The sequence below is a fragment of the Schistocerca cancellata genome, chromosome 1 (assembly GCF_023864275.1).
Source record: "Schistocerca cancellata isolate TAMUIC-IGC-003103 chromosome 1, iqSchCanc2.1, whole genome shotgun sequence".
Classification (NCBI taxonomy): Eukaryota; Metazoa; Arthropoda; class Insecta; order Orthoptera; family Acrididae; genus Schistocerca; species Schistocerca cancellata.
In genome coordinates, this window is record NC_064626.1 from 934,911,018 (window position 1) to 934,924,156 (window position 13,139).

Genomic DNA, 13,139 nt, shown 5'->3' on the forward strand with positions numbered 1-13,139 from the left:
TGTTACTGTTATTAGTTACTTCTTATTGTTCTTTCCTTTCCAAGTGCTCCTTTTTTAAAGAATGTGGATTACAAAATTATCATTTAATAGATCTGTTGACAGAAAGAGTTCACATTAGCAAATGCATCTCATTTTATAAAAGCAATGCTGCAACACAGCTGGAAACCAGACATCAAATGAAATAAGCAATTACACAAACCAAAGCATAAAAATGTCATTCAGTAGTCATGTGACATTTCATTTCATAAGTTAATTGCTCTCAACTCTCGTACAAAGACTCTTGTCATAATCAGGTGTGCAGATGTAAAAATATTTCTTGTCATTTTGTTAGGCATTTCAGTAAATATCATAAATTTTTAAGTAACGAGGGTGTCGCATTAGCGATGAAAGGCACATCCTAATGGTTTATTCTCCAGGTGTTTGACACAGCTGTGTGCCCACAACGCATTACAAAAATCATATGTTTTCAAGTAACGAGCGTGTCGCATTAGCGATGAAAGGCACATCCTAATGGCTTTCTTTTCTACCTGAGCGTCTGAAAAGGCTTGTTCTCCAGGTGTCTGACACACCTGGGTGCCCACGTCGCATTATGTGCAGGTGGTCACTTAACTTTCTTACGGAAATATTTACGACAGCAGTTTCCGCTACAGTGACAGTCTCATATAAAAACATTTCATAGGTCAAGAATTTTATTGACATAAACATACCTCAACAGCATAATACACATCGTCGTCGTAAAAATAATATCATAACACCTCAGTCAAATGTCAAAAACGTCGTAGCTTCCTCCAATGATTTCAAAACCTAAAGAAAATTCTCTGCTCATTTCAGTAGTGTCATCTACCTCAAACGTACTTTAAAAATTATACTCCCTTACCAAATACATCATTCAAAGTTCTCATAGTATCACAATGGTTCCAAAAAAATATGAACAGTGCACAAAGTACAGACAAAGTACAATTTCTTAAGTGTGAAGTAATCCAACTCTGTAATTGCGTAAACATGTGTCACTGACGTAGTAAAAGGATGTTTGTTTCTCTGTTAAATGATCAGATAGCTGTGTAATTTATGTGTTAGAGAAATATGGTACCGATGTGTTAAATTGTATAAGCAAATACCATATTAGCTAGGGCTCCTTGTGCTTGCCAAACACATGGTACACAAAGTAAGCGTGTACCCCCCTGAGGTTTATTGTAATTGTATCCTCAGGTATAATAGCTTAATTCAAAAATCTTTAAAAATAAATGTTTTAAGTACAAAATTAATCACTCAAATACGTGTCCTGTAGCGCTAAATATGCGTCTTTCTGTCAAATAATCTCTGGGAAGTGTCGTAGTTATTGTCCTCCGAAAGCTAAGTTCTGCAGAAGTCAATGTACTTACCTCATGATAAACAAAGTGAAATGCTTTGCGTATAGATATCATACTTATTACGCTTATTGCCGTGATGAGGAAAGTACTGTGCTGTAACGTATTGTTGTCCTACGGAAAAGGCTGTCTCCTTGTAGCAATAGCACAAAAGTCACCACTAAAACATGTTTTACTTTACAGAAGAATTCAGAAAAACTGTGCAGATATCAAACAGATACACCGCAAAAGCAACATTGTAAATTGTCACTCATTAGTAACGTCGTGATATAATCGTGTAGCTGTCACACAAACCAACCACTGTGTCATCTGGCATTTCACAGAAAGCACCTCAAATCCAGAATCCACTCGTAAGCAAACCAAAATGTTGCATGTTAACAGTTTCTTAACTCTGACAAATTGTACAAGTAGCGTGAAGTGAAAATTGCAAAGACTAAGTTAAAAAGCAAATTATCTGTCAATAAATGGTTTGACATGAGAAATGTGGTGTAAACCTTTACTCTTCCTAGTACGCAGAGTTTCAACTTCAACGCAATTATCATGTGGTATACGTCGGATTCTGTAAGGTCCATTGTAAACTAGAAAGAATTTGTGACTCAAGTGTTTCTTCTTATGTGACAATGAATGAGCTTTAATGAGAACTTTCTGACCAATATATAATTTCTTTGCATTTGCTTTACCGTGTAGTTTTCTCCTTTTCTCTGCTGCAGATTTTATATTTTTAAGAGCCAAATCAATTATGTCTTTGTGTCGCAGTTTACGTGTATTCGGGAAAGGTACAAGCTCTCTGATTCTGTTCGGTGGTTCTACATTCTTCAGTACAAGAGTAGGTGGTAAAGCAGTGGAATCATGAGGCATTTCATTCAGCACATTTTGAAATAAGTGTAAATATCTGTCCCAATGCTGATGCTTTCTGTGACAATAAAGTCTGCAAAGCTTATTGATTTCTTTCATAATCCGTTCAGACGGGTTACAATGTGGTGAATACAATGAAATAAAAACAGGTTTGATTTTATGATTCCGAAGCATGCGTGACCAAACAGCAGATCTGAATTGCGGTCCGTTATCTGAAATGACTTTACTAACGTGTCCAACTTCACGTAAGAAATTTTTAACAAAGGCGTTGGATACAGACCGTCCAGTGGCTTTACGTAACGGAGTGAAAGAAACAAATTTTGAAGTAAGTTCAACAGCGACTAGAACGTATGCAAATCCATTAGATGTTCTGACAAGCGGTCCCAAGAGATCAACAGCAGCAAATTCTTTTAATTTAGAAGGAATGATAGGAAACAGCGGAGCACGATGTGAGATAGTAGACGGTTTCGCCTTTTGACAAAGTTTACAAATAGACAAGACTCTTCGAATTCGCTTTTCCATATTGTTAAAATAACAAGTCGTTCGAAGAATATGAAAACATTTTCGTGGGCCAAAATGTGCATAGCTGAAATGAATGTACCAAATGAGCTTATTAACAAAATCGTCTGGAATGCAAAGTACCCATAGCTTGTCATCAACAGTGCAGCGTTTGAAGAGTATGTTGTTTCTAACCAGGTAATAATGCCGAATCTGAGTGTGTGTCTTTTCATGCCATTTACCTTTGATGTCTTTCCAAATCGGATCTTTATCTTGTTCATGAGCAATGTCCTTTAAAGATGTGGTGATGAAGTTTTCAAAGGCGACTTTCTGAATGTAAAGAATACTGAAATTTTTCTCGAGGTTGCCTTCTGTGTTACTTTTCTCAAGCCCAGCCGGTGCGCGTGACAGCGCGTCCGCAACAATGTTCTCCTTGCCGGGAATGTAGACTATTGTGAAGCGGAATTCTTGCAGAAACAATGCCCAACGTTTTAACCTATCATGATTTAATTTTGAAGACATAAGAAATTGTAATGCACGATGATCACTGTATACTTTTACGTGCTTACCAGAAAGAAAGAAACGGAATTTGTTAAATGCCCAAACGATAGCTAAAGCTTCTAATTCAGTAACGGAATAATTTTTTTCAGATTTTGTTAGCACTCGGCTAGCAAAAGCAATGGTTTTCTGAACAGTAATGTCATCTTCTATGGCTTCTTGAAATAAATGGGCACCAAGACCAACTTTGGAAGAATCAGTGCTAAGGCAGAAATCTTGTGACAGATCTGGATGAGCTAGTATTGGCGCGTGAAGTAACGCTTCTTTCAAAGAATTGAATTCCAACTGTGCTTGTTCGTCCCAGTTCCAAATAGTATTTTTTCCAGTGAGAGAACAAAGTTTTGGTGTAACTAGAATTTGCATATTCAGAAAACGACGGTAAAAATTTACGAGACCTAGAAAACTGCGGACTTGTCTTTTTGTGGATGGAACTGGAATGGCTCTGATTGCTTCTAACTTTTCAGGATCCGGCTGAATGCCTTCAGAAGAAATAATATGTCCTAAAAACTTCACCTTTGACCTACCGAATTCAGACTTTTCCAAGTTAACTGTAATTCCAGATTCTGCAAAAATACGTAACAAACTGTTGAGGATGCGGTTATGTTGTTCCCATGAGGCTTCTGCTATTAGAATATCGTCCACATATAAGGTGATGTGACGTTTTAAGAACTCAGGTAATATGGAATTTAACCCGCGAATGAATGCTGCTGAAGAAATGTTCAAACCAAAAGGAAGTTTCCGAAACTGATAACAAACGCCGAAACAAAGGAAAGCTGTGTATTTTCTACATTCTGGATGTAGTTCGATCTGATAAAAGCTGGATCTGAGATCAATGGAAGACAACACTTTTACACCATTAAAATTTTGAAGAAGTTCTTCCATCGTCTGCGGCCTGTCTGTTTCAGGAATAATGATAGTATTGATTTGTCTCGAATCTAAGACAAGTCTGATCGATCCATTTTTCTTCTCAACAACATGTAACGGATTGTTGTATGAGCTTACTGCAGGCTCAATAATGCCCTCGTCAAGCATAGATTGTATTTCTGTTCTAACACGGTCCCTATAATGTGCTGGAATTACGTATGGTCTTACACAAAATTTAGTATGCTCACGAACACGAAATTGGTATTGAAATCCCTTGATTGTTCCTGTTTTGTGAGTAAAAACTGTGGAATGTGCTTGTAAAATCTCAAAAAGGTCCTGCCTATCAGTGTCATTACAATTCTCAATTGTTTGAATTTTATTCTGAATTAACTCATTAATTTCAAATATGCCGTCAATATCATCCCTTTCAGTACTTGCAGAGTGATTGTTGGTGTCTAGTTCCGTAGAAAATTCCGAACTGTTGTCTAACAGAACGTAAAGCCGATTAATTTCCTCATCATGGTTTGAGAGCCAGTCTTCAAATTTCAAAGCTATTGACTTACCTTCTTTCTCTAAACTTATTTCAGCATCGTGAAAGCTTAAGATTGCTTTATATTCATTCAAAAAGTCTACTCCCAGTATAATTTCCGTCGACAATAATGGAACAATAAGAAAGTTCATAGAGAAGCTGTGGCTTTGGCAAAAGAATTCTAAATTGGTTTGTTGGCGTACATCTACACTTTTTCCAAAGATTGCACCTTGTAATTTAATCTTACGTAACGGAAGTGTGGGGCAATTGTTCGATTTGTTGCATTTGCTAAAAGCTGTTTCGCTAATTACTGAAATGGGACTGCCAGAGTCAAGTACTGCCGTAAATTTTACGTCATTTACAGTAATATGAATCACAGGATATGCAATGTTGTTATGTTTTACGTCGTGTTCCTGGAGTAAGATGTCCCTAATGTCTTCCATTTTTACGTAATTACTAGCTACGGCAGCTGCGTCGTCAGTTTCATAAGTACGACTTGTGGCTGCCAGTGGTGTGAGTCATCGCCTATTGTCTCTTTGTTGGCGCGCGTCGTTATTGGGATTTGGAGACCTAACTTCTACAAATTCATCGTGACGAGAGTGCTCTGCTCTATTTAAATCTCGCCAGTTCTGATGCAATTCAGGTCTGTCGTTACGATCATATCGTCTGTCGTCATGTCGGTAGGTTCGATAGTTTCTTTCTTGTCTGTCACGTGGTGGAGAATTTCTGCCTGAGTCGTAACTGCGTGCTGGACCGTTGCGTCTAAAGTTATTCTGTCTCCCTTGATAATAGTTATTTTGGTTCCCATATTGTCTGTTTCTCTGATTGTCTCTGTGATAGTCATTACTGCGGAGAGGTGATCTTTCCCTGTAATTATTACTCCTCTGCCAACGGTTGTCATACGGGTGGTGTCTGTTTTGGTCACGATTTGCGTTGTAAGAATAGACTTGTCGTGTCCAGTTATTATTTCTGTCGTCACGGAATTGTGACGGATGTGACCTGTAGTGATTGATTTCCTGTTTTCGCATCCCACGACTGTCTGTGTCAATTTCCAGTTCTTGTAACAGTCCCTGAAAAGCTTCAATGTCGTCTTTGCAACGTCCTGCCAAAATAATGTGTCGTAAATGTTCAGGCAGTTTGATTAAGCAAATGCGGATGAGTTCTGAGGGGCTGTATGGGTTTGATAGGTACTGATTCTTGTGCAACATGTCTTCAAAATATTTGACAAGACTGGAAAATTCAGATTGTTCAAAGTGTTTCATCATCATGATGCTATGTTTTACGCGGTCTTGTGTAGCTTGAGACCAATATGCTGAGAGGAAGGCATGGTAAAATTCTCCTTCACTGTGGCAATCGTGAATGACCGATCGCATTCTTACAGCTGGTTCATTCTCCAAGTAGCCACACATAAATTCTAATCTGTGTTCTAGTGACCAGTTGGGAGGAAAACAATGAGAGAATTGATGGAGCCACGCTTGTGGATGAATGTCGTTGCCAGAATTCTTAAATGTTTTGAATTTACGTGTAGTAATGAACAGCTTATAGTCAAAATCATCGTGTCGGCGAGTAGCATATCGGTCATTGTTACGTCGTGTCGGCTGTTCCATCTCAAAATTCGGTGTACCTTGCCAATTTCTTTCATAATTACTGAAATGCCCTGTGTTATTATTTTGTGGCTTTTCCGTATTTCTAAGTTCCTCTTCCCGTGTTGGAGCGCGAGTGTCCTCTGAAATATGTAATTCTTGTATTACTTGTGTCAGCTGATCTTGTACTTCCCGCATTTCTCTTTTGTATTGCGTATTAATTTGATTCTGATTTTGTTTGAATTTTCTTATTTGTTCATACTCTTCTGTGTCAGTGAAGGCTACGGGTCTTGTGTCATTCAGATCATCATCTACCTTTGTAGATAAGTTAGTGACCTGATTCGAAAGTTCAGCTACTTTCTCCGATAGTGAACACATTTCCTCAGTGTGTTTTTCTGAACCAAGTTTCAGAGTGTCCATTTGTGTTGAAATCGAATCTACTGTGTTCTTTAAGTTTTCCTGAGTTTTTGCCAGTTGCGTAACCGAATCGGTAGATGCAACTGAGTCAATTTTAGCCCGCAAGGTCTCATGATTTTCATGAACAATGGTTTGCAGTTCTTTTATGGCTGCTTCGTGATTCTGTAATACATTCTCATGACGCGAAAAAATAGGTTGGAAATGCTCACAAATTTGTGTTTTTACGTCATTACAGACTTTCTGACATTTCGATTCTATTTTATGTAACTCAGTAGTTAAATCTTCACGTGTTTGTTCAAGCATATGTTCCACTGAGTCTAACTTTTGAAGCTTTTGTTCCATTGTGTCTAACTTTTGAAGCTTTTGCTGTGTTTGTCTCTGATTTTGTTCCATTGTGTCTAACTTTTGAAGATTCTGTCCCATTTGTTTCTGATTTTGTTCAAGCGTTGTGTCTAACTTTTGTAGCCTTTGTCCCATTTGTTGCATTAACTGTAATAACAATGCACTGGTGTCTGAAACATGTTCCTCAGTGCTTTTCGGCAGTGAATTTGCACCGGCAACATTCACATTTTGACAAGCGGAAAATGTGTCTTGACTCATTTGAGAAAACGGTGAGGACGCAAAACCTGAATCTACAGTATTTGCAAAATTGTGTCCTATCATTTCGGATTCCTGAGGCGAGCTGTTGCCGACCGATCGATCGACAATGCTTCCCTGTTCACTACCTGTTTCACTGCCTACGCCATTGTCTGACGCCCGCTCCATTTCCCTATGCACAGTTACCAAATTACTACTTTGAATATTAGTTAATTCACTACCCAGTGGTGCTGATAAGCTACGCTCGTCGTCACTATTATTTCTCAATTTAGTTTGGAGCCTAGTGTTACGTTTTTCACACGCCATTATTGTCACAATATTTCACACGACAACACAGAAAAGCACAACTTGAATAGCAAAAACAAGAGAACACATTAACATAGCACTGAAAATAATATCTAGTTAATTGCAGCAGCGAAATACTTGGCGCAAAGCTACATGCATGCCACAACTGTTTTACTGTACAACAATGAAAGACTGCAACTACAAAGGAGATTCTCTCTACAATTACGCGCTAGCAATAAACAAAAGCTACACTAAATACACAAACTACAAGAAAAAATTCAGAAGATTCCAGTGAGGTATCCTAGGCTAAGGGTCGACATATGAAACGTCCCCTTTGAACAATTTTACATGTGAAACGTCCACTTAGAACAATTATACAAGCCTGTGCTTAACCTGACACACAATATTATTTAGCGCAACGCAATCTGACTTTCAATAACCCCTACAAAACAATGGCCCTGACTAACTTTAACCTATACCTTTTACAAATCACTTACCTCACAAAAATCTTCGCTACTCAAGCTACTGCAAAACAGCGAGCGCCACTACTGCCAGCTAAATAAAAGATTCAAACCACTGAAGGTACTAACTACTGATAGGGATAGTTAGCAAATGAAAGATATTAATAGAGAACAAACAATGTATTTACCTTAATATTCATAATTGACATTCAGTCTTACAGATTATCAAAACTCCGCCATCTCTCTCCCCACGTCCACCACTGCTGGCGGCTCACCTCCAACTGCCCAGCGCTATGCGCTGTTCGCATCCAGCTATAGCAGTTCATGACAACAATGGCAGACAACAATGCAAATTAGCCACATACTGCACACAGCACAGCCAGTGATTTTCATACAGAGTGCTATGTAACGTTGCCAATAAAAAACATAAACATCAAACTTACATAAAGAAAGCCTAAACAGCCTACTTACAATAACTTCCATAATAAAATCTTTAAAAACAAAGCATTCTAGTGGTTACTATGAAATATCACCGAAGTCAATTAAGGCATGTTCTTGTGAGTTTAGTACAATTCTAAGTTACTTGTGTAACCAGTCAATTATAACTGGGACATTTCCTGACTGGCTGAAATATGCAGATGTTAAGCCTCTATTCAAGAAAGGGGATAAAGAGATGCCATCAAACTACAGACCGATTTCACTTTTGCCAGCATTCTCAAAAATTTTAGAAAAAGTAATGTACAGGCAGTTTCTCAACCATCTGACCACAAATAACATATTATCAAGAACACAGTTTGGATTTCTGAAGGGTTCTGATATCGAAAAGGCTATTTACACCTTAAGTGAAAATGTACTTAATTCATTAAATAACAAGCTACAAGCAGCAGGTATTTTCTGTGATTTGTCAAAGGCATTCGATTGTGTAAACCACAACATCCTTTTAAATAAATTAGAATTCTATGGTGTCACGGGCAGTGCTGCAAAATGCTTCAAGTCATACCTCGCTAACAGGAAACAAAGGGTGTCAGTGCAAGGGACTAGTGAATTAAGTCATCAGTCATCATCAGAACGGGAAGAAATTACACGTGGTGTCCCACAAAGATCCATCTTAGGGGTTGGGTTGGGTTGTTTGGGGGAAGAGACCAAACTGCGAGGTCATCGGTCTCATCGGATTACGGAAAGATGGGGAAGGAAGTCGATCGTGCCCTTTCAAAGGAACCATCCCGGCATTTGCCTGGAGCGATTTAGGGAAATCACGGAAAACCTAAATCAGGATGGTCGGACACGGGATTGAACCGTCGTCCTCCCGAATGCGAGTCCAGTGTGCTAAACACTGCGCCACCTCGCTCGGTCATCTTAGGACCATTGCTTTTTCTTGTGTACATTAATGATCTCTCATCAGTTACGCTGCCAGAATCAGAGTTCGTTTTGTTTGCAGATGACACAAGTATTGCAATAAATAGTTTGTCGAGTGTAGTTCTAGAAAGATCTGCTAATGATATTTTCATGGATATTAATAAATGGTTTAAAGCCAACTCACTGACATTAAACTTCGAAAAGACTCACTATATGCAATTCAGAACCTGTAAGAGGTTTCCACCCAGCATATGCATAAAGTACGAAGAAGAGCAGATAGAAGAGGTTGACAGTCTTAAATTCCTGGGATTACAACTTGATAATAAATTCAATTGGGAGGAGCACACCACAGAACTGTAGAAACGCCTTAACAAGTCTGTATTTGCAATTCGAGTGTTAGCAGACATAGGCGACATAAAAGTGAAAAAGTTTGCATACTTTGCCTACTTTCATTCCATAATGTCATATGGTATAATATTTTGGGGTAACTCTTCAAGTCGAACAAAAGTTTTCAGAGTCCAGAAGCGTGTAATACGTATTATTTGTGGAGTAAATTCACGGACGTCTTGTAGAAACCACTTCAAAGAACTGAGTATACTAACTACTGCCTCTCAGCATATTTACTCCTTAATGAAATTTGTCCTAAATAATATATCTCTTTTTCCAACAAACAGCTCAGTTCATACGTACAATACCAGGAACAAAAATGATCTGCACAAGGACTTAAAAGCACTTACTTTAGTTCAAAAAGGGGTCCACTGCTCAGGAACACTAATCTTCAATAATTTGCCAGCAAACATAAAAAATTTAGTTACAAATAAAGATCAGTTTAAAAGGAGCCTGAAAGACTTACTGGAAGCCAACTCCTTCTACTCCACAGACGACTTTTTTTAATAGAAACAAATGATGTATTGTAATATTCATACTATAATCACGACCACGGTGTTTACGGACAACAATTTCCGAACCTGCTGCATTCTGTAATACATTCAAGTTATTACTCAGTGTGGCGGTTTTTGTTGATCATCAACATCGTCAAGTGCAATCAATATGGATTATACGATACTCTATGGTATTCTGCGGTTTGAGTTCACTCTTTTTTTTTTTTAGCAGTTACATTGCTTTGGTTTTGTAAATGACACTGACAATATTATACACATGTATAATGCATTATTCAAACTACAACTTCTCCTGAATAATTATTTTATTCAAATTGCACAAGAATTCCACCTGACGTAGTGTAATAATGTTGACTGTAAGCTGTGTTCATATCACTAAAATTACATATCGTACATCAGAGCTTTTATAATTTTTTTGTCTTCGATGGATTTAATTATTCTTAGCAAATTGATCATTAAAAGGAACCACAGAATACCACCCGCACACAACTCTGACGTATGCTACCAGAAATACTTTTCTCCGTGATTCATGCGTAGCTTAATTTTGGCCACATACATCAGCAATGAAATCTTGTTCAACAATAAATACCATCAGCACTGTTCTTAGAAAATGCAGTCTGATTCGATTAATTTTTTCTTTTATAAACAGAGTTCAGTACCACCGGTGGACATTTATTTCTTACACATCGGAATATTGAAAGTTTGCAGTTTCAAGTAATTTTAATTTCCCGCTGTGATAAAAGTTAAGATGGCGGCCAACAAAAGATAGAGGATTTCATTTTTAATTAAGATTTTCCTTTTCTCAATAAATCATTAAATTATTAAATTTTTTGCAAATTAGTTTAACACAAACCCATGCTATTTTCAACTAGAAGTACAGACGAATTTGCTATATAATCGCAACTAATAATGGCTGCGCTTCTTGCAGCTATGATAAAACAATTAATACTACATTATAATTAAAACAGGAAGTGAATTTTCAATAATTAATCATAAATAGTTTCAACGCATTTGGCTCTATTTGTTTTTACCAGCAAATGAACATAAAAGTACAATAATTTTACATTAAATGTTTTTCGTTTAACAGACCTCAAATCGATTCGCGTCTTGCGTCGGCAATGTACATCAGAAGAAGACGACAAAAGGGTACAAAACAAAAGAAAAGAATGACATAGATTAACAAAGAATGTGAGACAAATATTGTCTCTGTTTTACATAATTATCATCTTTTTAAGAAATAATTGCGTTATTGAATGAATATTATCCACACGTTCATATTCCACTCGTAATGAAAAAATATATATATCGTGGATGTTATATCAGATTCCCGTTCAGAGAATTATTTTACACGCTACGCCGTGAAACTTCAACTACTCAAACTCGGAAAATGAGTACAGAGTGACATTTATTAAAACAATATTATATTTACCTAGTATAATCATCTTGTGTTGTAGTTCTTCCTTTTTCCTTGCGGAACTCCTCTCCAAATCATATAGTATCTTCATAGAAAGATAATACCATTAAGTTCCGGAGCAGGAACAGTTTATGAGCAATAAGCCGTTGCAGAAAGACAAAGTCAAGATGCTTCAACTCCACTTAAATTCGAAAGCAACACCACACGGTTCTCCTAACAATTATTTCCAGACGTATAAGTTATTCCACATTTCACAGTGATAACAACCCCATAATACTATCAGGACATATATGGCACCAAAACGACCGCAGGTCGGAATCATTCAAACACAGATTTTAATGTGAACTTTTCATGCACTCCCAGTCGTTCTACATCCACAAGTCTCTATATCGTAGTTTCCTACAGAGGGCACACTTATTTGAAAATTTTCACTTAATACACTAACAGCACTACTAAAATCGGAAACAAACAACAGCCTAAAACTACAGTCTAATTCATTCATTAATAAATTTAAAAACACATTAGTACAGGACATAAGAACCATCAAGACACAAAACAAACATGTACTTAAATGGCAAAGTCAGCGAGATAGCTGATGCAGTTGCAACTTCTGTCAACAGAATGGTACATGTCCTCTCCTCTAACCGCCGTTACTTGTGCGGGTCTTTCTGTTTACTGTCCATACAGATGACAGGTAGTTACCATGCCAAAGGTTCAGCTGAAACAGACATACTATACGATACATTGTGACCTCCCAACAGATAAATTCTGTACGCCAAGTGTAACTTCCCAACAGATAAATTCCGTAACCTCGCAATAAAAAAGTGACTAACTTGCCAATAAAAATGTGACTCAAATATAACATTTCAAAAGAAATCTCGTAATGTAACCTTTCAATAATTAACTGACTGCGGATCTAAACTGGCAAATATGGACGTCAGCAGTGCTGCGTCATGGGCCTGAAAAATCATTCTGAATAAACAGAAAATTCTTACCTCAATGATGTCGCCGGATAACGCGTATATATCTGCTCCTATAAGAAATTTTCTGGCACAGCCCAGTGCAATGCTGGCGACTGGATTTTGTTACGTATGAAAAAAACTGATTTTCTTTACGATAATCGGCATGACTATGGATAGGAGAAATTAGTAAAAACTAAGTTCAGATGAGTGACTGTCAAAAGTTATCTTTATAAGCGACCTAACCCAACCGCTGGACTGCGAGCTACTACTATTAGCTACTACTACTATTGCTGCCGACACTGCTCTCTGGTCTGCGATTCAATTGTAGCTTACATATCGCAGGCAGCGTGTGAGCAGTCCATCAAAGTTATATCTGTTCGAGTGCGCTAGCAATAAGTTCCTTAGTCATGGACCTCTTACGACATCTCCTGATACCCAGCAAGATACAGAAAAATCCACGTGAGGTCCAATTACACAGCTGGTACACCACAGTC